Here is a 22,102-nt window from a genome sequence, read left to right on the forward strand (position 1 = left end):
GCACCCCACAGCATGGGTCCCAAAACACACCCCTTGTTACTCTCTGCTCATGCTGTTTGCTGAGACCTCTGAGACCTCTCCGCCCACTCCCACTTCTTTATCACTGCTGAAGATTGAGTCCAGGGCCTTTGTTGCACTGAGCTACATCCCTGGCCCCTAACCCCTTTGTGATACAGTCTTGCTGAGTCACTGAATTGACCAGGCTCGACTCAAACTCACAATCTTCCTGCCTCAGCTTCCCAGAGGGCCAGCATTACAAACCTGTGGCACCACAGCCAGCTTTCACCTTGCACTATTTTTCTTAAAAGCTTACTATTTCATTAGACTCTCGTGATCTCTTCTACTAAGTCATGGGTGCCCCTTCTGCCTCTGAGCCTCCAGGCTACACTGTATCTCCTTCACATTATAATTCTTTCCATACTGTATTCAGTAAACATTGCTTGAACCTTATTATGTGTGCTGCACTGAGCATTCAGTTTTAAAATAGATGTGGTTCCTGGCCTTGGGTCTTTATTTCCTAGCTCTCTGTCATTTGAGGACTGCACATTATTTATGTTATCCGCAGGGACACCAGGCCTGCATAGCTGTTGAAGGGACTGGGTCATTTGTAGTCAGAGGCGTTTCCACTCACCCCCTGAAGTACATGTCTCTAAAGCTAACCTCTTGGCACCATGATATCCTGTCACTTACCTATTTCCCGGCCCAGGGGGTCTACTCAGCCTTGATGCTAAAGGATGTTCAGATGATCTCTCTAAAACAAGAAAGACATGTGTCTTCCCGTGACCTCTTGACGACCTGATGGGCTTTCCCGACAACTAATGTAGTAACATCAAAGCTAGTGAAGACCTGCACTCCTGTACGGTCCCCAGGAGCCATCTGCTTTTCCTGGACCTGCCCTACTGGATCATCATTTCAAGGTCAGTCACATTTTATATCTTATGGCTCATGCTCACAAGGTAAACATGGCTCTTGCTGTTTTCAGACAAGAATCAGGAGCACGCTAGTGACAGAAGCACTTCTTACCCCAGTGGCACAGAAGGAATCAAAGCCATCTCGGTCCACTTCGTGCTCTTACCCCTCTACCTCCTCTCCACCCCAATTCCAGGAAAAGAAAGTTAATAAGAGCTTTTTCCAAAGCCACCACGGGAGGAGGCTGTCTGTGCAGGGTGGGGACCATTTGGGGGACTTTCATTTCTTCGACAGGATAGAAGCAATAAAAGTGCTTTCCATATTGATTTCCCTCAAAGTTTTGGGGCAGAATCTTCATACTACTTGTATCAACCTAACAGTGAGTGCATGAGACTAAAGATTTCCTGTTTCTGAGGTTTTTGAAAGACCCAAATAGAGAGATTTTATATCATTTTTACACTTTCTAACCAGCAGCCAAAAGGTTTGTGCATCATGATTTTTAAACCTTAGATGCTATTATATATTACTTATTTCTACCTCTGCTTCTATTAGAACAAAAGAAAAACAAAGGCCTGAGCTGAGGGTTGTATTACTTTAGAATGACAGTGCACAATTATTTAAAGACCTGGGCCATTCTTGCCTATCACTGACTGAAGAGAAAAATCGTCTGCGTGTGGAAACTTTGCCCCAGCCTGAATCAGTCAGGATTCTGCGATGCCTGGTCATTTTGTGGAAACAAGTAAATCCTCTTCTCTGATTTCAGCTCCATCCACCTCGTAATTAGCTACTTACTGCTTAAAAGCAATGCATTCCTTAGAATAAGAAATGCTGCGGTTAGCCAGCAAAGCCTATCATGCAGAACTCTAATGAGTCCAAATGGAAATTGTAAATGTTGATTTTTGCTTTGTTTACTTTCTTATTTTTTTACCCTACAATGTCTAAATATTGGCCGAAGTAAATCAAAAGATCAATCACTCAAAAGAACTTGAAAGTTGCCAGAAATGCCCACGAGTGTGTTGTGTGTGCTGAGCGCACAGGGCTGGAGCTGCCCCTCAGTTCACAGAGTTCCATTGTCTAATTGTAGGGAAAGCTCAGCCCATCGCTTCCCAACTATTTTAGGAGGCAAATCAGAGCATGCTATTTATAGAATGCTCATCAATCAGCCCCAGCCTCATATCTGCCAAAGGAAATCATAGTCGTGACTTTCAAAGCCTTCTACATTATCTATTCTTTCCTAAACTGCATAATTTTATAACTCTGAGTAGAATGTACATTTAAAAGGTTTTTTTTTTTTTTTTTTGCTGGTGAGAAATAATTTTCTATAAATTGTTAGGGCAATTGTTTCTGGTGTTTAGAACAGAATATACATACTCATTAAATGTCTTGAGAAAATTTGAGAACTATAATTAGTATTTGGTACAACTTACATCATATTCAAAAGCTCTTCTGTTTGATCTGTGGTTTTCAATATTATGATATTTTTTCATTTCTGTTGATTTTTATGGTTTTTTCATGGATGTTCATCTTTATAATCATTTTATTTGTATCACTGATTTGGGTAAAATTTTGAAAAATATTTTTATATCTGGGTAGTTTATCAAGATGAGGGAAAGTTGTTAAGTTTGTATTCTCACATCTGTACAAAATCAATGTGATTGTGTTCAGAAAATTCCAAGTTTGAGAATTCAATTTTGATGATTAGGTAAGGTAGATGCTATGAAATACAAAGCTACAACAGTAACATTGAAATATCCACATTTATGCAGGAGACCAGGCATTTCCGAGTTTCCCAGCCCCAGAGGCAGGTCTGCCTTTATGGAGAAGCTGTCGGAGTTGGTGGGTGCCTGGGCTCTGGAGCCAGGGCTTGGAATCCCATCCTGATCCTGTCCTATGTAACCTTGGCTTGGTTACCCCAGGCAGTATTTAGTGTACCCTTTTGTGCTTTAGTTATTCACTGTTAAGGTGGGGAGAATGATGTTGTGATTCAGATAAGTTAAGACACAAAAAAGCTAGCTGGGCATGGTGGTGCATGTAATCCTAGCCCTCAGGAGGCTGAGGAAGGAGGATCACAGTAAATTCGAGGCCAGTGAGAGGAACAATGTGTCATTATGCATAATGAAACCTGGTCTCAAAAAGCCAAGAAACAAACAAACCTCAAAAACAAACAAACACACCCAAAGAAAACAATTATAAGAAAATAGTAATATCAGCTTTCTTAATTTTTAAGTTTGGCTTTGTTGCTAGAAACTATTATGTGAAAAGGGGGACAGCTGAGGTAGAAAGAGGCAGAGGAAAACCATGAGAAACAAAGTACAACTTCAGTGCAACTTGGTATGGGGGATTTTATGTTAAGGAAATTTATTCTGAGCAATTTTACTCAAAAAATACAACAATAAACATCCAAAAGCAATCTGCTCCAGTTGGTTATTATTACCAGTGCAAACCTCATGAGTATAACCAGCTTGTGTCAAAGAGTTCCCAGGAAAACACAGCCTCTGCCTTCTCCAGGGACACTGGTACATGCCAGCCGCTCCTTTCTTACACTGTCACCTTGCCTGTGATGTTAACTAAGTAAATATTAATACTGTGCATTGTCCCTAAAAGAAAACGTAGGGTAGTAAGGATAAAACAAAGGTTCAGATATAACAAAGGTTTGGTGGTCCTATTACAAATATTTCATGAATGAATCTGAGAAACTGGAAAAATTTTAAAAACTATTAAATCAGCCATTACTCATATGTCTGGTGCCACCTACTTACACGTGGCTCGTCTAGTCTTTAGTGACTCAGGTTCTAGGGACTCTACCACTTTCGTAGTGGAGACTGTCTAGTTACAAAAAACACTGTCAAATTCCTCTCTCACTTTAATTTTTCTCATTATTCTCCTTTGATTGGCCTATTTAATTTTCTATTGCTGGTGTCTTCAGAGTGTACATTGATTACTATGTGTCTTCTCTTTTTTCCTTTTTTTTTTTTTTTCATTAGTTTGCCTCTCTTTACTTGTTCCCAGGAATGAGCAGTAACCATTGGTTCATCCAAAACTTAACAATGGTAACAACAGAAATTGAGCAGTTACTATATCAAGTGTTAGCCAAGTACTTTGCATGTATTATCTCACTTTTTAAGCAACTGCTATTTGCTAGACACTGGGAGTATAAAGAGGATCAGGATCCTGCAGTTGTTGTCTGGACCTTATATCTAAGGGGAGAGAAGAATTCAACAGATAAAAACTGTCAACACACCACGCTCAATGCCTGGAGCGTCTTCAGTGTAACACTGGATCTTGAAGGAGGGGCTTTGCCAAGTGTCAAAAATGTCAGGTAGGATGGAAGGGCAGTGGCCCAGATGAGCTGTGTCCTAAACTGAACCCTGACAGAGGAAGAGTTAACTGGATTAGAAGTGGGGTGTGAAGCAGGAAAGAGGAATTGTTCAGGAGTCTACACAGAAAGCAATGGGATTAGTTTTACAAATAGGGGAATTATTGGGACAGAAGAGAAGAAAGTGTAAGCACTATATTACCTGAAGAGAGACTTGAGCTTTGGCCAGAGTGTAAGCGGAGAAAGGACAAGACTGCTGTGTAACCAGCGGACAGGGGTGACAGCAGAGGGACTGTGACTACTGTCTTGCTGAGGGACACTGAGGTTTATCTCTTCTTTGTTCTTCTTGGTATGTCGTGAAGGCCATCTGTTTCCCTTGACTCTAAGTAATTTGGAGATTACTCACCAGGACCTCCTGGACCTCTGAATAGATGTTCTAGATACCTTGATACTATGGAGAGGATAATGAAAAATATGTCTATGTCCAGGAATAAAGGGGAGTATGTGTGAAATTATGGTTTGTTACTGAAAACTGTCTAATGCTTTCTGAAGAAGCGTAATGTACCCCTAACTTCATATGTGGGAGAGAGACCAGAGCTATCTTTTCCTGAATATCCATTCTGTAAACCCCAGGGGCCATGGGCACTAACATTTACTGTATCACTAGGGTGGCAGCAGAGTCAAGCTCCTGAGGATTAAGCAGCCCCCATCAAGGTGCAGTGGGAGCGATTACTTGCAAAAGTGGTCCAGCATCTGATGAGCTGTTTACATTTTCTTCCCAGCCTGAAAGTAATAAATGATAAAAGAAGGTTAATACTTGAGGTTCGTAGATTTTTTTATATTCAATTTGGCTGAGGTGATGGTAGTATACTATATATAGATAGAGCAGGAATGGCCCTAAAAGAAACTGTAGTCAGATTAATGCTATAACGGACTGATCTGAAGTAATGTGTTAGTACATAAATATAGTTCCTGCCGGGAGCTTAGAAAAGACAGGATAAGGTAAAAGGCCTCAGCAACAGCAAGTTCATATATTGCTTATTTCAAAATAACCAAGGAAGGTCGAAATTACATGTAGCTGAGGTAGGTGTCACCATCATTGGGTTTCTAACTGGATGAAAACACACAAGAGTTTCCTGCAGGCTGGAGAAGAGTTTAATTAGCATTTGTTGTCAGAATCTGAGTTTATTGCACAATCTCCTTAGTATCAGGACAGGCAAACTGGTGCAGTGATAAAGGGTGGACCGTGCCTTGAGATCCTCTGGGTTGGTATCTTGGCTTTGCCACTTAGCAGCTGTGTGTATTGGTTATCCAAGGATATAACAAATCATTTCAAATTTCACGGTTAAAAACAATAAGCTTTTATTATTTCTAGGCCAGAAATTTGGAAGTGGCTTAGCTAGGCAGTTCCAGCTCAGAGTCTATCATTTGACAGTGGCTGTCCTCCGAGGGCTGGAGAGGGGAGGAGGACCAGGTGCCTCTTCCCACTGGCCTGCTTCTCAGTCCTTTCTGGGCCCGTCTACCAGTTTCCCAAGATCCTTACCACATGTTGTCTGGATTCCCCCAGGGGAAGGAAAACATCACAGCGCCAAAAGGGATACTCTTAATTCCCACCCTAGGAAGCATCTGTTCTTTCCGCAATTACAATTTGTTAAAATTGGTTCCCTAAATCTGGTTCAAATCAAGGGAGGAGGAGAATTAGGCTCCACTTTGTGAAGGAGTTTCAAAACACATTTGAACCTGCACACTATGTATCTTTGTGCAAATTATTAAAAATTACAGAGCTGTGAGAATAGAGTAAATTATCATACAAACCTTAAAACAACGTAAGGCACTGAGTAAATGTTCAGTAAGGGGCAGCAAGTATTATGCTGGTTGCTGATTCTTTTTTTATTTTTAAAATGATTTTATTAGTACATGTTTGTAGCACAGAATGTTTACATTCTTTGTGGGGAGTTGCTATGTGTAAATAACACATATGAATTCTTTTTTCTTTCCTTTTTCTTCTCTTCCATCCTCCCTCCCCCCATTTCTTGATTCCCTTCTAGTTTAAGGTATATTTCCCTCCTTCCTATTATCCACCCTCTATATAATTTTATATGCTAAAATATAAACAAAAAAGAATAAAAACAATATGGTATTCAAAAAAGTAGGAAATCAACACAAGTTCATATATTGCTTATTCTTATCCTAAAAGTAGTTATTCTGATTACAAGATTTAGGTGTGGAAAAAAATGATCAAACAATGAAAACACAAACTATTCTTTTGGATGAACTTACAGAGATTAGTGGTATAGTTGTCCATCTTGTATATACAGACATACACATCATATGTATACCTATATACATATGCTACTTTCCCTTATTTCTCTTCTCTTTCCCCATCCCAGTTGTTCTTTCTTTTTGAACACTTTCTTTCCCTTTCATATTCACAATATCTATTGTACATTTTGGATCTTGTTACTCTTAGTTTGTTTTAAACTAGGTAGACAGTATGATATGTACACATGTGAGTTTAATTTATTTCACTAATGAGTATGGTCTCTAGTTGCATCCATTTACCTATAAGATATTTAAGTTTATCCTTCTGTGTAGCTGAGTAATACTCCATTGCATATAACTATCACATCTTTTTTATCCGTTCCTCAATTGACAGACATTTGCATTGTTTCCAAGATTTAACTATTAGAAATTGTGCTGCTGTAAAGATGGGTGCACATATATTGCTGTGGCGTGATGTTTTCAATTCTTTGGGAAAATATCCAGAAGAGGAGTCCCTGGATTTCATGAGACCTCCAATCCTAGTTTTTTGAGCAATCTCCACACTGATATCCACAGTGGTTGTACCAGTCTGCACTCCCACCAACAGTGCAGAAGTGTTTCTTTTTTCCCGCTGCCCTGCCAACATTTGTTATTGGCTGATTTCTTGATGACAAGCCATACTTTCTGGAGAAGAAATCTCAATATTATTTTAATTTACATTTCTCAAATGATCAGCAAATACTTTAATTGACATTTCTCGAATGATCAGTAATGTTAAGCACTTCTTAATGTATTTATTTGCCAATTATATTCTGTTATCTGAGGAGTACGTGTTCATGTCAGATTTCTGTTTTTGGACTGGGTCTTTGAATTTGAGGGAACTGATGTTTTTCAATTCTTTATATGTTCTAGATAGAAATGTTTTGTCTGAGGGACAGATAGCAAAAAAATGTTTCCAGTTTTGTGGGTTTTCTTATCACTCTGTTGGTGATTTCTTTTAACATGCAAAAATGTTTTAATAAGATGAGATCCCAGTTGTTGATTCTTTGAAGAACTTCCTGTGTGGTTTGTGTGTTGTTCATGAACTCTTTTCCTACTCCTATGTCTTCAAGATTTCTACCTTCCTAGTCTTCTAGTAGATTTAGTATTTCTGTTTTAATATTTAGATCCTTGATCCATTTTGACTTTAGTTTAGTACATGGTGATAGACATGGGTCTAGTTTTAGTCTTTGGCATGTGGAAAGTCAGTTTTTCCAGCATCATTTATTAAACAGGCTATCTTTCTTCCAGAGAACATGATTAGCCCCTTTATCAAAAATAAAGTGGCTGAGAGTCTTTTTAGTTGTGTCTGCATTTTCTCATCTGTTCCACTGATTCTCATGTCTGTTTTTTTATTTTTTCCCAGTGCTATGCTGATTTTATCACAGTAGCTTTGTAGTATAATTTCTAGTCAGGGTTTGTGATGTCCCCTGCCTTACCTTTGTTACCCAAGATTGCCTTTGCTATTCTAGGTCTCTTTTGTTTCAAGATGAATTTTAGAAATATTTTCTCTGTATCTGTGAGGTATGCTCATTGTATTGTGATCAGGATTGCATTAAATCTGTATAACAGTTTTAAGGATAGGGCCGTTTTCACAGTGTAGGTTCTTCCTATTAAAGAACAAGGAATATTCTTCCATTTTCTAATATCCTCTTCAATCTTCTTTTTTACAGTACTATAGTTTTCAGTGTATAGATCTTTTACATCCTTTGTTAGATTGATTTTTAAGTATTTCATTTGTTTGGATGCTATTGCGAAAGGTGTTATTTCCATAATTGCTCTCAGTGTGTTTGTATTTGTGTATAGGAATGCTACTGATTTTTGAGTGTTGAATTTTTACCCAGCTATGCTGCTGAATTTTCTCATTAACTGTAGTAGTCTTTTGATGGGAGTTTTTGGGGTGTTCTATGCAGAGTATCATCTCATCTGCAAATTAAGATAATTTAACTTCTTCCTTTTCTATCTTTATTCCTTTTATTTCTCTCATCTCATTGCTGTTGCTAACATTTTCAGAATTCTATTGAATAGGACTGTGACAGTGGGCATCCTTGTCATGTTTCTGATTTTAGAGTGAAACTTTTAGTTTTGTCCATTTAGTATGATGTTGACTGTTCATTTGTCACAGATGTCTTTCATCAGATTGAGGTAGAGACCATCTGTTCTGATTTTCTTCAGGGTTTTAATCATGAGTGAGTGTTGGGCTTTGTTAAAAGCTTTTCTGTATGTACTGAGATGACTGTATGATTTTTGTCCTTGGCTCTGTTAATACGGTGTCTTACATTTATTGACTTGCGTATGGTGAACCATCCCTGCATCGCTAGTATGAATCACACTTGGTTATAGTAAATAGTCTTCTTGATGATTTGCTGCAGTGTATTTTCTAGTATTTTACTGAGAATTTTTGCATCAATGTTCATTAGGGAGACTGCCATGTAGTTCTCCTTTTTGGTTGGATCTTTCTCTGGTTTTGGTATCAGAGTAATACTTGTTTCCAGGCATAAGTTAGGGAGAATTGCTTTCCTTTCAATTTCATTAAGGATTTTGAGAAATATTGATATTAAATCTCCCTAAACTTCTTGTAGAATTCAGCTGTGAATCCATCAGACTCTGAGCTTTTCTTTGTTGATAAGTTTTTAATTAGGTTTTCAATTTCAGTAATTGATATTGGGTTATTCAACATCTATGTATCTTCTTGATTCAGCTTTGGTAATTCATATGTTTCTAGGAATCTGTCCATTTTTTCTGTATTTTCCATCCAGTAGATGTTGATGATCAGAAGATCATAGAATCTGTATCTTCACAGAATCTGTGGTAATGTCACCCTTTTCATTCCTCATTGCATGAATTTTATTTTTTTCTTTAATTTTCTTGATAAGATTGGCTAGGGTTTTATCAGTTTTGTTTATTCTTTCAAAGAACCAACTCTTTGATTCATTAATTCTTTGTATTGTTTTCTTAGTCTCAGTTGCATTAGTTTCTGCTCTGATATTTATAATTTCCTATGAGACTGGTGTTGACTTGCTCTTCTTTTTCTAGAAGCTTGAGGTGCAGCATTAGTTTATCTGTGCTTGTTCTGCTTTCCTGACATGAGAATTCATTGCTGTATTTTTCCTTGTTAGGACTGCTTTCATTGCATTCCACAGGTTCCAGTATAGTGTATCTGCATGTTCATTTAATTGTAGATATTGTTTAATTTCTTCTTTAATTTTGTTTGCAACTCATTGGTGATTCAGGAGGGTGTTATTTAATTTCCATATTTTTATGTAGTTTTTGCAGTTTCTTTTGCCTTTAATTTCCAATTTATGAAACTATTTCTTATTTTGTTCCTTCTTTATATACTTTGGTTTTCATATAAGAGAAACTATGTGATATTTAAGCTGTGTGTCTGATTTATTTCACCTCAATTTATGTATCAAGGCATGTTAATTCACCTACAAATGACTCATATTTATCTTTCTTTATGGCAGAATAGTGCTCCATTGTGTTAAATGCCACATTTTCTTTATCCTTTCATTTGTTGGACATAAATGTAGGCTGCTCCCAAGATTTAGCTATTATGAATTGTGCTGTTATGAATATAGGTATTCATGCCTCAGTGTAATATAATGTCTTTCAGTCTTTCAGGAAGATACCTAGAAGGGCAATCATTGGTCACATGGAATTTCTAGTTCCAGTGTTCTGAAGAACCTCCACTCTGATTTCTATCGTGACTGTCCTTCATGGCTGTATAGGTTTCACTTCCACCAACAGTTTATAAGGACGCCCCCGCCCCAGGCCTGCCAGCATGTGCTATTTGATTCCTGGATGATGGCCATTCTTCTCCATTTCTCTTCTGAACTTACTTTGCCTATGATGGAATTAATCAGGAAGGCAAGGACACTACTGACTGGTATCAGGGTAGGGCCCCTGAAATTTATCGTTCTCATAAGGCATATGTCTCTATGGTGTCCTGCCAGACTTCTGTGAACACAGACACTATTCTTAGCTGCGTGGGGAGTGGGGTGTGGCCCGGAGTAGGCGACATACCTTCTGTTTTATTGCAAATCCTTGTTATTCTTTTCTTACCAGAGAAAGTGACCTGACAAAATGCCAGTGATGCCTCATGTTCAACAGCATGGAGGTAATGAAAACCAAAGGGGACCCAGGGTCCTGCTGAAATTAGAGGGACAGAGCTTAACCAGAGTCTTGAAGAGCCATGAGTAGATAATTTCAGAGTCTCAGTGTGGCTTCAGTGAATAAGGTGATCTTGGAGATTCTGAGCTGAAGTCACCTCAGAAAGCAATGTCCTTGATGTCACAAGAAAGGCATTAGACACAGAAATTACTCCAGCCCCACCTCCACTTCACATTCAAGAACTGAACTAACAGGAGGAAATATGTCAGAATATCCCCCAAGAATTTGGCTCCTAAATAGCCCATAAAAATATTACCCAAAATGAAATCAAACTAGTCTTTCCTAGGTAGGTACGTTAAGCAAATCTTAATATTTTCTACTTTTAAAGAGACTTTCTGATGCTCAAGGTTTATAAACCATGTAGAGATATAGAGAGATTAACTACTATCTGTCACACTCAAAATTCACGAGGATGCCCAATAATGTGCTTCTGATTTTTGATCTACATGCGTTGAGTTAAATCTGGAGACCAGAACTGATACCTGTTCCTCTCAGTACATCCTGCATAACAGCAAGCTTGCCTTCAAAATTGCCTTCGAAAGTGGGAAGAATTTCTATACTGTCAAAGCACTGCAGTGCATCTAACCACGATAAATTCAAATGTTTCAGAAATTTTCTTTGGACACAAAAAACAACATAGTCTAAGCCAAGATTAATCAGGAAACATAAATTTCATCTTTTGGCACACTTGCCCTGACAGCTGATTCTTCTCTGAAAGACATGTCCCTTCCAGCTGAGATGAATTAACTTACAGATATTAATTCAAGAACTGAAAATCACTATTTCTGATCATGTGTTCATAGTAATATAGAACAAATGAAGCCCCTGATTTCTCAGTGCCTTACACTTTGGTCAACTTAATGGAAAACTTAACTTAGGTATAAATATCAGTCATTTCTGTTTCATAGATACTAACAGGGAGGTGTGCGGACATTTAGACATGGAAGACTATAAGCAAGTTACAGCTTACATTTTTCAAGCAAAATTTACCTCTCCAAAATGGATGACAAGCTGTCTACTTTTCTCTTATATTATTCACATGAAAGACCAAAGGAACCAAGCATCCAGACAAAGAAAATAGCTTGTCTTTTCCTTGCACAAAAGTCTGCACACACACACACACACACACACACACACACACACACACTCACTCATAAAAGGCGGATGACTCTCAGCACCATGCACAGATGCATGGCTGTGAACCACATGGCTTTCTTTTCTTCTTGAAAAATAGCCTCAAATTAGACTAGGACATTAGGTGAACTGCTGCTAACTAAGTAAAAGTTCATTGCTCTCTGCAACAGTGAATGCCATTGAGTTATATCAGCAGTTGTGAATTCTTTTTCTTCTGGGGCCCCATTTGGCCTCTAATGCTCTTTCCCAACCATTCCTCCCCTCTCTTAAAATGTTTCCTATTCACTGTGAGACTCTCACCCAAGGAAAATAGATGGAGGTGAACGGAGTCCCAGAGGGGGAGCTGTTTTAGAAAAGAGAGGGGGGAGGGCAGGTCCTGTAGAGTACATGGATGCTAAGGAGAGAGTTGGAGGACTTTTTATGGAACAAACATCAAAGTAAGTCTGAGCATTCATCCCAGTTCACTGGAATGTGCAAAATCTGTTGACAAATCACCGAAGAATTTTTAAACGTTAATTTTTTTTCCTAAAAATATGAAATGACTGTGGATTGCAGGGATAAAAAAGGTAGCGGAAAAAAGGAGGAGGTTTTTGGTGGGTGGGGTGGGGGCTGGAGCAGTATGAGAAAGTAACGGACTGGGATAGAAAGATTTCATAGTGATGCAGCCTGCGATAGCTGAATAACCTTCTTATTTTGACTCACAGCTTCACACAATGCAGGCTTTCATTTCATGAAGAGCCACAGTCCTTTTCTCTTTATCTATTCATTATCACAGCTCCGTTCCTCCCCTATCCCATGCTCCCGTTTCCTCTGTCTGGGTCTGAATAGCTGAAGTGTGCCTGTGACATGTATGTGCAGTACTAGGTTGATTGTTACTTTTCTTTTACTAAAAGCACCTGGCGGGGTCAGCAGCCTAGCAAGTCTCCCCATGGAGACCGACTAATTTCTCTAAATATCATCCAAATATATTTTTCCAATAATTTTGACAAGTACGTTTCTGTAATAGAAATATTCCAGCAAATAGGTTTAATAATAATTTTAAAAGTTGAAAGAAAAAAAACCCTTATATTTAAAATGTCATCATTTTCTTTTTATTTATTCATTAGTGCTATACCATTTTCCATGGCTTCTTACTGTTAAATTGTGAACTTTGCTGAGACAGTAAGAGATGAGATCTTTAACTCATTTTAAACTCAAATCTGAAAATACAGACTTTGTGATCACAAAACTAGCAATTACAGATATTGGGTAAAGGAAAAAACATTTTTACCCCTTATATACAAATACATAAGAACAATCAAATGTGTTACGTTTTTAGAAATTCATTCTTCTCAAGATGCAGAATATAATTCTTTAATCAGATTTCTACTTCCAACCAATAGAAAGTAAAGAGGGACTAATTATATTCTTGTGTTTGAAATAGCCAAAACTCTGAAAAATTATCTGAAATAATAGTTTCAAGACACTGGAGAACAGAAAGCTTAAGGTAACTAAAAGCAGACGCAGAATTATTTCACAAGTTGCAGTTTAGGCCATAAACAGAGCTTAACTGCTTAATGAGAAGGGACACAGAAGTGTGAACAGACCGATTGTTGAATCTGTGGGCATCCTTTCTCTCGTCTGAGCTGCACAGGAGTCCTCCTTAAATAGTGCTTGCTGTAATTCTGCAAGAAGTCCAGGAGTAAAGGATTTGGGGGAGGAAAAAAAATCTCAATATCTGGTTCCTTTTCACCTGGGTTAAATGTAACAGAATCCTACCTAACTGACGATGAAGTTCAGACCTACTTTGAATGGGTGACAAAATGAGCTGAGCGCGTCTGAAGCCACAGTGGGAGACAGGAGCTGCGGAGGGTCAGAGGCTGCTACCTTCCCTCATGGACGCAGTGTTTGGGAGGGGTCTTCTTAGCAGCAAGTCCTGGACCATGATGCTCAGGGGATAAGAGCCTGTCTGTCACTCAGCTTCCCCCAGGGTTCCTTTCTCCTAAGACCCGTGACTGGTAGAAAGATTAAGAGGCAGGATTTTTACAAATATTTTTTCATGTATTTATTTGCTGTTTGTACTTCTTCATCTGAGAAGTGTGTATTCATCTCAGATTCCCATTTTTGTATCGGGTCTTTAAATCTGGGAGGACTGATTATTTTTAGTTCTTTCTATGTTCTCCATAGTTATTCTTTGTCTGAGGAACAGCTGGCAAACATTTTCTACCACATTGTGGGTTATCACTTCACTCTGTTGATGGTTTCTCTTGCTGTGCAAAAGCTCTTCAGTAGGGTGAGATCCCAGTTGTTGGTTCTTTGTGATAGCTCCTGTGCAATCGGGGTTTTGTTCATAAAGTCTTTGCCTACACTGATGTCTTCAAGAGTTTTACCTGTTCTATCTTCTAGCAGATTTAATGTTTCTGATTTAATGTTAAGATCTTTGACCCATTCTGATTTTAGCTTAGCACATGGTGAAAGATACAGGTCCCATTTTAATCTTTGGAATGTGTACAGACAGTTTTTCTAGCACCTTTTATTAAAAAGGCAATCTGTCTTTCAGTGAATGTGGTTGGCATCTTTATCAAAGATAAGGTGCCTTAGTGTGTCTGCAGTTATTTCTGCATCTTCTAATCTGTTGCCTTGATCTTTGGGTCTGTTTTTTTTTGTTTGTTTGTTTGTTAGTTTTGCCAGTACCACACTTTTTTTTTTCATCATCATAGCTTTATAGTATAATTTCATGTCAGGGATTATGATGCTCTGTCCTGTCTTTGTCGCCCAGGGCTGCCTTTGCTATTCTAGATCTAAAAGTCAGGAGTTTGAACTCAAGTTTTAAAAGTAAGTGCATTTTGTGGAGGAAGCTTTCAGGGTTCTGCTAATGTTCTGTGTCTTGAGCTGGGAGAGGGCCACACAGGCATGTTCTTCCAGCAGCGCACTGATGACTGTGGACTTTTCTGTATGTATAGTCCAATGAAACAAAAATAAGCATGGCGTTCAACTTGATTATGCCTTTCTCCTGACCCTGATTTGAACCAATTATTATCTTATTATGGAAGGATATATTGCTGATATGAAAGCATTAAGTATAAATCATATTTTAATTGTTATTGCAGAGATCTTCTGTAATTTCACCTAACAAATATGAATTCATTCCTGCAGGTGGAGACAAAGCTGTATCATTCAATCCTAGGCCATCTGTTAAGAAATCTCTACTTCCCAAATAGAAATAAATATCCTTGACATGAGCATGGTGACCATTAGGCTACTAGGAAGCATTATTTAAACATTTACTAATGCTCTGCAGCACAAAAGCCTGGAGTTCAAAAGAACTGCTTGCTCATCTTTTCTGGTTTCTTTTTTTCTATTCCTAATGTCGTAAGTGAACACAATACCTTACTTTAAAATTATTTTACTCTTTTGTGCATTTCATGGAAAATTCTTAGAATTGGGGACTGTATCTTCTTTTTAAAATAACACTACTCTTGGCGGTGTTACTCATAGGCTTGTGAGATTGAGAAGAACAACACTTCCCAGAGGTTTTCTTAGAATACGTAACAATTAAAACTAAACTTAAGTGACCAGATAGTCCATGTTATGAAATCTGTTCTCCAAATCAGACTCTGACCACATACTAATGAATAACCCAAGATCTGTCTCAGTTTAGTCACAAGACATCTGCACACTATTTGTCTGTCAGTGCCAGGCCACCTTAAGCTAGGTGTGAACAAATAGAATTTTTCACATAGAAACCTGACTTCAGACTTTATTATTTTCTTTTTTTTTTTAAAAAAAGAAGAAAATCCTAGAATTTCAAAACCAGATACTAGGAGAATAATAACAATTAATATATTGCATATTATTATCTTCACAGTAGTTACTCAGGGTATAAAAATAGGCATGACATAGTGTCCAAACAATATTAGTTTAATTGCTTAATTAGAGTGGATGTAGAATTTTGAACATGCCAATTGTAGGAATCTGTAGTGCTCTCTCATCTGAGCCAGACAAGAGCCCTTCTTAAATATACGATTATACATTCTTTTCAGTAAAAAGAAACTAGCAATATAACTCTCTAAATATTTTGTTTTCCCTTCCTTCCTTCCCCTCTCCCTTATCACACTTTCTTTCTTTTGAACAGTTTCTTCCTAATTCACAACATCTATTGCACATTTTATGTTCTATTTACTCTCTCAGCTTCTCACACTAGTGAGACTATGTAATATTTACACATGTGCGTCTGATTCATTTCACTTATGAATATGGTCTCAAGGTGCATTCATTTACCTATGAGAGTGCCCAGCTTATCCATTTTTATGGCTGAGTAGTACTCCATTTTATAAAAAACCCATATCTTCTTTTATCCATTTCTCAGTTGATGGGAATTTGAGTTATTAAAAATTGTGCGGCTATAAACATGGGTGCACATATGTCATTGTGGTGTAGTGTTCTTAATTCTTCTGGAAAGATACTCAGGAGAAGAGCTAGGTCAAATGGAACTTCCAATTCTAGTTATTTGAGGAATCCCCATACTGATTTCCAGAGTGATTGTACCAGTCTACATTCTTACCAACAGTGGAGAAGAGTTCCTTTTTTCTCACAGTTCTGCCAGCATTTTTTATTGGTTGATTTCTTGATGATAGCCATTCTTTTGGGAATAATAAGAAATCTCAGTGTTGTTATAATTTGCATCTCTTGGGTGACCCATGATGCTGAACATTTTTTCATATATTTATTTGCCATTTTTATCCCCTGAGAAATACATATGCATCTCAGATGCCCATTTTTGGGTTGGCTCTTTGAATTTGGGGAACCTGATATTTTAAAATTCGTTATATGTTCTATATAGAAGTCCTTTGTCTGAGGGATAATTGTCTACAATATTTTCCCATTTTGTGGGGTTTCACTCTGTTGGTGATGTCTTTTGTTGTACAAAATTATTTTAGTATAATGAGATCGCATTTGTTGAATCTTTGTAGTGCTTCCCGTGCAATCTGGGTTTTTTTTTCCTACTCTTGTGTCTCCAAGATTTCTACCTACTTTGTCTCCTAGCAGATTTAGTGTTTCTGTTTAAATATGTAGATCTTTAATCCATTTTTATTTCAGTTCAATATATGATGATAGGCATGAGTGTAGTTTTAGTCTTCAGTATGTGCAAAGCAAGTTTTTTCAGTACCATTTCAGAGGCTATTTTCTAGTGAATATGTTTTGCCTCTTTGTCAAAGATAAGGTAGCTGAGTGTGTTTGGAGTTGCGTCTGCACCTTTTATTCTGTTCCACTGATCTTCAGGTCATTTATTTGTCTATTTATTTATTCTTTTTTACATCAATTCTATGCTGATTTTTTTCATAGTAGCTTTGTAGTATAATTTCAAATCAGGGATTGTGATGCCCCTAACTTGCCTTTGTTGCTCAAAATTGCTTTTGCTATTGTGGTCTCTTCTGATTCCAAATGAATTTTAGAAGTGTTTTCTCTAGTTCTGTGAGGTATGCTAGTGGTATTTTGATCAGAATTGCATTAAATCTGTATAACAATTTTGATAGTATGACCACGTTCACTATGTTGCTTCTTTCTATCCTATGAGGCTTATCTTTCTACTTTCTGATCCCCTCTTTAACCTCTTTTTCAGAGTACTATAATTTTCAATGTATAGATCTTATTTTCTCCCTTAGATATATTCTTAAGTTTTTCTTTTTAATGTTATTATAAACACAATTCGATTGTGCCTAGGAATCTGTTAATTTCTTTTATGTTTCCATCTTATTAAAGTACAGATTCTCAAAGCAAGTGTTCTTGATCTTCTGGATTTCTACAGGATCTACTGTGATTTTTCTCCTTTTAATTCCTAATTGCTTGAATTTGTGTTTTCTTTCCCCTTTTTGATGAGGTTGGCTAATTGTTTATCAGTTTTGTTTAGTTCTCCAAAGAACCAACTTTTTGATTCATCGTTTCTTTGTATTGTTTTCTTAGCCTCAATTGCATTGATTTCTGCTATTTCTATAATTTCTTCCCGCATATTTGTTTTTTTCTACAAGTTTGAGGTTCATATTTAGGTTGTTTATTTGAGCTCACTTTGTTTTCTTGATATGAGAGTTCATCACTATAAATTTCCCTCAAAGGACTGCTTTCACTGCATCCCATGAGCTTCAGTATGTTTATTGGCATTATCATTTCATTGTATACATGGATTAATTTCATCTATGACCTATTGGTTGTTCAGAAGAGTGTTGTTTAATTTCCATGTGTTTATGTAGTTTTTGTGATTTCTTTTGGAGATTTTTTTTTTTTTTTTTTTTTTTTTTTTTTTTTTGCTGTTGGTTTCTACTTTCATTGTGCTATGGTTAGATAGTATTCATGGGATAATTTCAGTTCCCCTGCATCTACTTAAGCATCTTTGATTGGCTAATATGTGCTCTGTCTCAGAGAACTTCCCATGTACTTCTGAGAAGAATGTGTGTTCTGATGTTTTGCAGTAGAAAACTCTGTAAACATCTATCAAGTCCATCTGTTCACAGGTTTGGTTTAATTCTAGTATTTCTTTGCTGATCTTTTGTCTAGTTGATCCATTTATTTGTCAACATGGGATATGAAGTTTCTCCACTACAATTTTGTTAGTTCTTATTTGATTTTTTCATGTCTGTTACTTTTTATGTTATATAATTTGGTGAATCTAAGTATATCATGCATGTATATTCATGATTGTTATCTCTTGAAGTTTTCTCTTAAGAAGTAGGTAGTGACATTCTTTGTCTCTTTTGATTAGTTTTAGCTTAAAGTTTACATTGTTTTCAAATAAAGTAGCTAATCCTGCTTTTTTCTGGGTTCCTGTGGCATGGAGTACTGTTTTCCACCCTTTGACTTTTGCTCTATGAATTTCTTTTGGGGTTGATGCAGTAGATTGTTAAATCTTGTTTCTTGATCCCTTTTGCCAGTCTATTTCTTTCAATGGCTGAGTTCAGACCATTTACATTTATGATTATAACTGATATCTTTTTCATATTATATTCCTGTTGTTGGTTCCCTATCTTTCTCCTATGTTAGTTGTTTGCCCTGCCTGATGGCATCTTTCTATCATTGTTCTTGTGGTTGTAGTCTTCATTTCTCTTTCCATTATGTCCTCCGGAGCATTCTGAAGAGCTGGTTTGGTGGTCATAAATTTCTTCAATTATTCTTTGTTCTGGAAATATCTCATTACATCATTGATCTTGAAGGATAGTTTTGCTGGGTATGTCAATTTGGGTTAAGTATTGGTTTGTTCATTTGTTTGTTTGTTTGCTTGTTTAGGGCTTGAAATACCTCACTCTGAGGTCCCCTTGCTTTGAGGGTTCATATTAAGAAATCTGCTGTGATTCAGATGGATTTTCCTTTTAGGTGATTTGTTTCTTTTCTCTAGCTGCTTTTAATATTTTTTTCTTGTGCTGAATTTCTGGAATCTTGATTATTATATGCCTTTGTGTAGATTTATTTTGGTCATGAGTACTTGGGGTTCTATATGCTTCATTAATTTGTACATCAAATTCTTTATCCACTATGAAGAGGTTTTTAATGGCTTTTGTGTTGTCTCCAGCTTTTTAACTTCAATCTTATATCACTTTTCTTTGCTTCATCTTGTAACTGTTGGATTGATATTTCATGGCCTCTTGCTACTTTTAAGGCCTTTTTTTCCACCCTGGTCATTACCACAATCCTGTCTAAGAGATCTGGTATTCTACCTTGGCTTTCATTCAATCTATTGCATATACTTTCAATGGAATTTTAACTCTGGATTTCTGTTTGGATCTGTTTCATTGATTCCATTTTTTCCCCCCTGTGGGACATTCAGTTTCTATCATTTTCCTGAACTGCTGTATTTTTTTGTATCCATGTCTGCTTTATTGTCATTCATTTCAGTCCTCATTTCTTTTTGCATCTTGGGATTTTTTTTTCATTTTAAAATGAAAAAAGAAGAAAAATGATGATGCAGAATTTCAAAACTAGATTAACAATGGTTAATATATTGCATATTGCTTCTTCAGAGTAGTTGTTCAGATTGCAAGATGTAGGCATAACAATTATCTGACAAATTATATTATTTTTATATAATCTCTTCCATTTACTTTTTCACTTCTATTATCATTTCAGAAAGTTCAAGTGGCTGGCTTCTGATTTTCTGAATCTGTTTGTGCTCTGGACTTGTCCTGTGTGGGCCAGGTATTTGGGGTTTATTTTGCTTTTTCATCTTGTCATTTTTAAATTTTCTATTTTTTTATTGTATTTTGTTTTCTGTGTTGATGCTTTTAGATTTCTTATGTTAGATTAGCTTTATCCCTGGTACTGAGATCGTCCTAGGAAATGTCTGTTCCTCAGGATATCTTCTACATGTAGCTGGTTTTTGGCCTTTATGTCTATCCCAAGAAACTACCTTCCCCATATATTAAGAGTATGAAGTTGCTATTTATTTGACTCAGTGCCAGTTCCTTTGGTACTGGACTGTGGTGATAGAATGACCCCTTATAATCACAGTATTGTCACACGAGGCAGAAAAACTGATTAAAACAGGTTTGATACCTTGTTAAAGTAGAACAGTTAGCAATAACATTAGACATAAGCACAGCCTGGTTACTGACAAACTGTGGTAACTATTAACCTGATACTAGGGATCACATTAGCAAGTTCTACAGTTATACACTATAAACCAACTTGTACCAAGAACTTGTATGCAGTGATTTTCTACTGATTAGAATGATTTATCCTGTTGTGTGTATGGCAGGGGGTAGAGAGGGGTAGGCAGTAGGATGGAGAGATGGAGGAGGCTGAAGATTGCAGGAGCAAGGCTGCGGAGTAAAGAGGGAAGAGTTGGAAGAGAAAGCCTACAAGTATTCATGTAAGCCTTGTGGAAATGAGGCAAAGTTTGCTCACATGAAAGTATCATAAAATTAAGCAAGGTAATTGATAAAAGGTAGGGAGAGGGTGAGTAGAAATAAACCAAAAGAAATGTTAGAGATTTGAGTCATGAAAGAAAAAATAGAAAACAAAAATAACCACACACACAGAACAAAATGACCAACCACACACAGAAAAGAAAAAACGGGACAAAATAGAACATGGAAAACAAAAACAAAACAACAAAATACACCAACACAGCTGGATACAAACAGGAAAACCAATCACTCAGAGAAAGTTAGAAATAGTAAAATTCCTCTGATGTCTATAATTCTGTGCTAAATCCAAGTCAGATCCTAGAAATAATGTGTACTCTAGCCACGTTTGCAGGTGCATTTGTGCCGCATATAAGTCTGGCCCTGGACTCTGGATCTGAGGGATGGGATTAGTCTTCTAATGTGGCAGAAGTTCTCCTCAGCCCATTAGGGAAAAAAGGGGGGCCCTACCCACCCTCACCTGCTTCGATTCCATGAGTATTTGTGCACAAGCTCTGTGCTCATTCACCTAACTTACTAGCTGTTGGCTGGTGTTGTCACCACTGCTTCAGACCTTTCCAGGCCACTGGTCCCAGCTTCCCTTTGTGTGCACCCCAGCTGAGACTCTACTGTGTCACTGGCAATCTCTGTGGACCTTCTGGCCCCTCTGGCCCCTCTGGATGAAGGGAGAGGTCATTGTTGGCCTGAAGGGGTCATTGTTGGCCTGGAGGAGTAATCACCTGAAATCTCATAAACCTGCCAGGGCCCTTGGGATGTCCATTTCCTCTTTTTTAAAAAATCTTTTTAGTTTGTTAATTTAATTTTTAAAGTTTTAAGCTTTTTATTTTAACACAAAAAATTAAAATGACACAGAATTTCAAAACAAAATAATAGAGTAACATTGTTGATATATTTCATATTGTTATCTTGAAAGTAGTTGTTCAGATTACAAGGTACATGCATGAAGAGAAATGATCAGTCGAGCATGTTGAAAGTCTTCTGAAAGTCCGTAAGCCCACGGCAATGAAGGGAATCTTTTATTCCAACTTGTAAGCAGTGGAGGTGGGACTGGAAGTGGCATCAAACTGCATGGCTTCCGGAATGGGAGGAAGTGGTGGCCTGAGAAGCGAGCTGCATGCAGCAAGGCTTGCTGTAGGGCCTACTTGGTCCTACACGACATGGTCCCCTCTGGGGAGACATCTGCCACTAGGAAGGCTAATGAGAAAACTACGGAGAAGCCACCATTTCTTTGACAGTGAGCCAAGAGGTTTCATTCATGGAACTCAGGAGATACCTGTGGGCATCAGTCTGACTAGATCAGAGTGAAGCCCACCTGACACCAGCAGAGTACATTAGTTGCAAAAACATTAGGTAATTGTTCTATGGGCATAACTGTTAT

The sequence above is a fragment of the Cavia porcellus genome, unplaced genomic scaffold (assembly GCF_034190915.1).
Source record: "Cavia porcellus strain 051 isolate PalLab524CR breed Dunkin Hartley unplaced genomic scaffold, mCavPor4.1 scaffold_21, whole genome shotgun sequence".
NCBI classification, from domain to species: domain Eukaryota; kingdom Metazoa; phylum Chordata; class Mammalia; order Rodentia; family Caviidae; genus Cavia; species Cavia porcellus.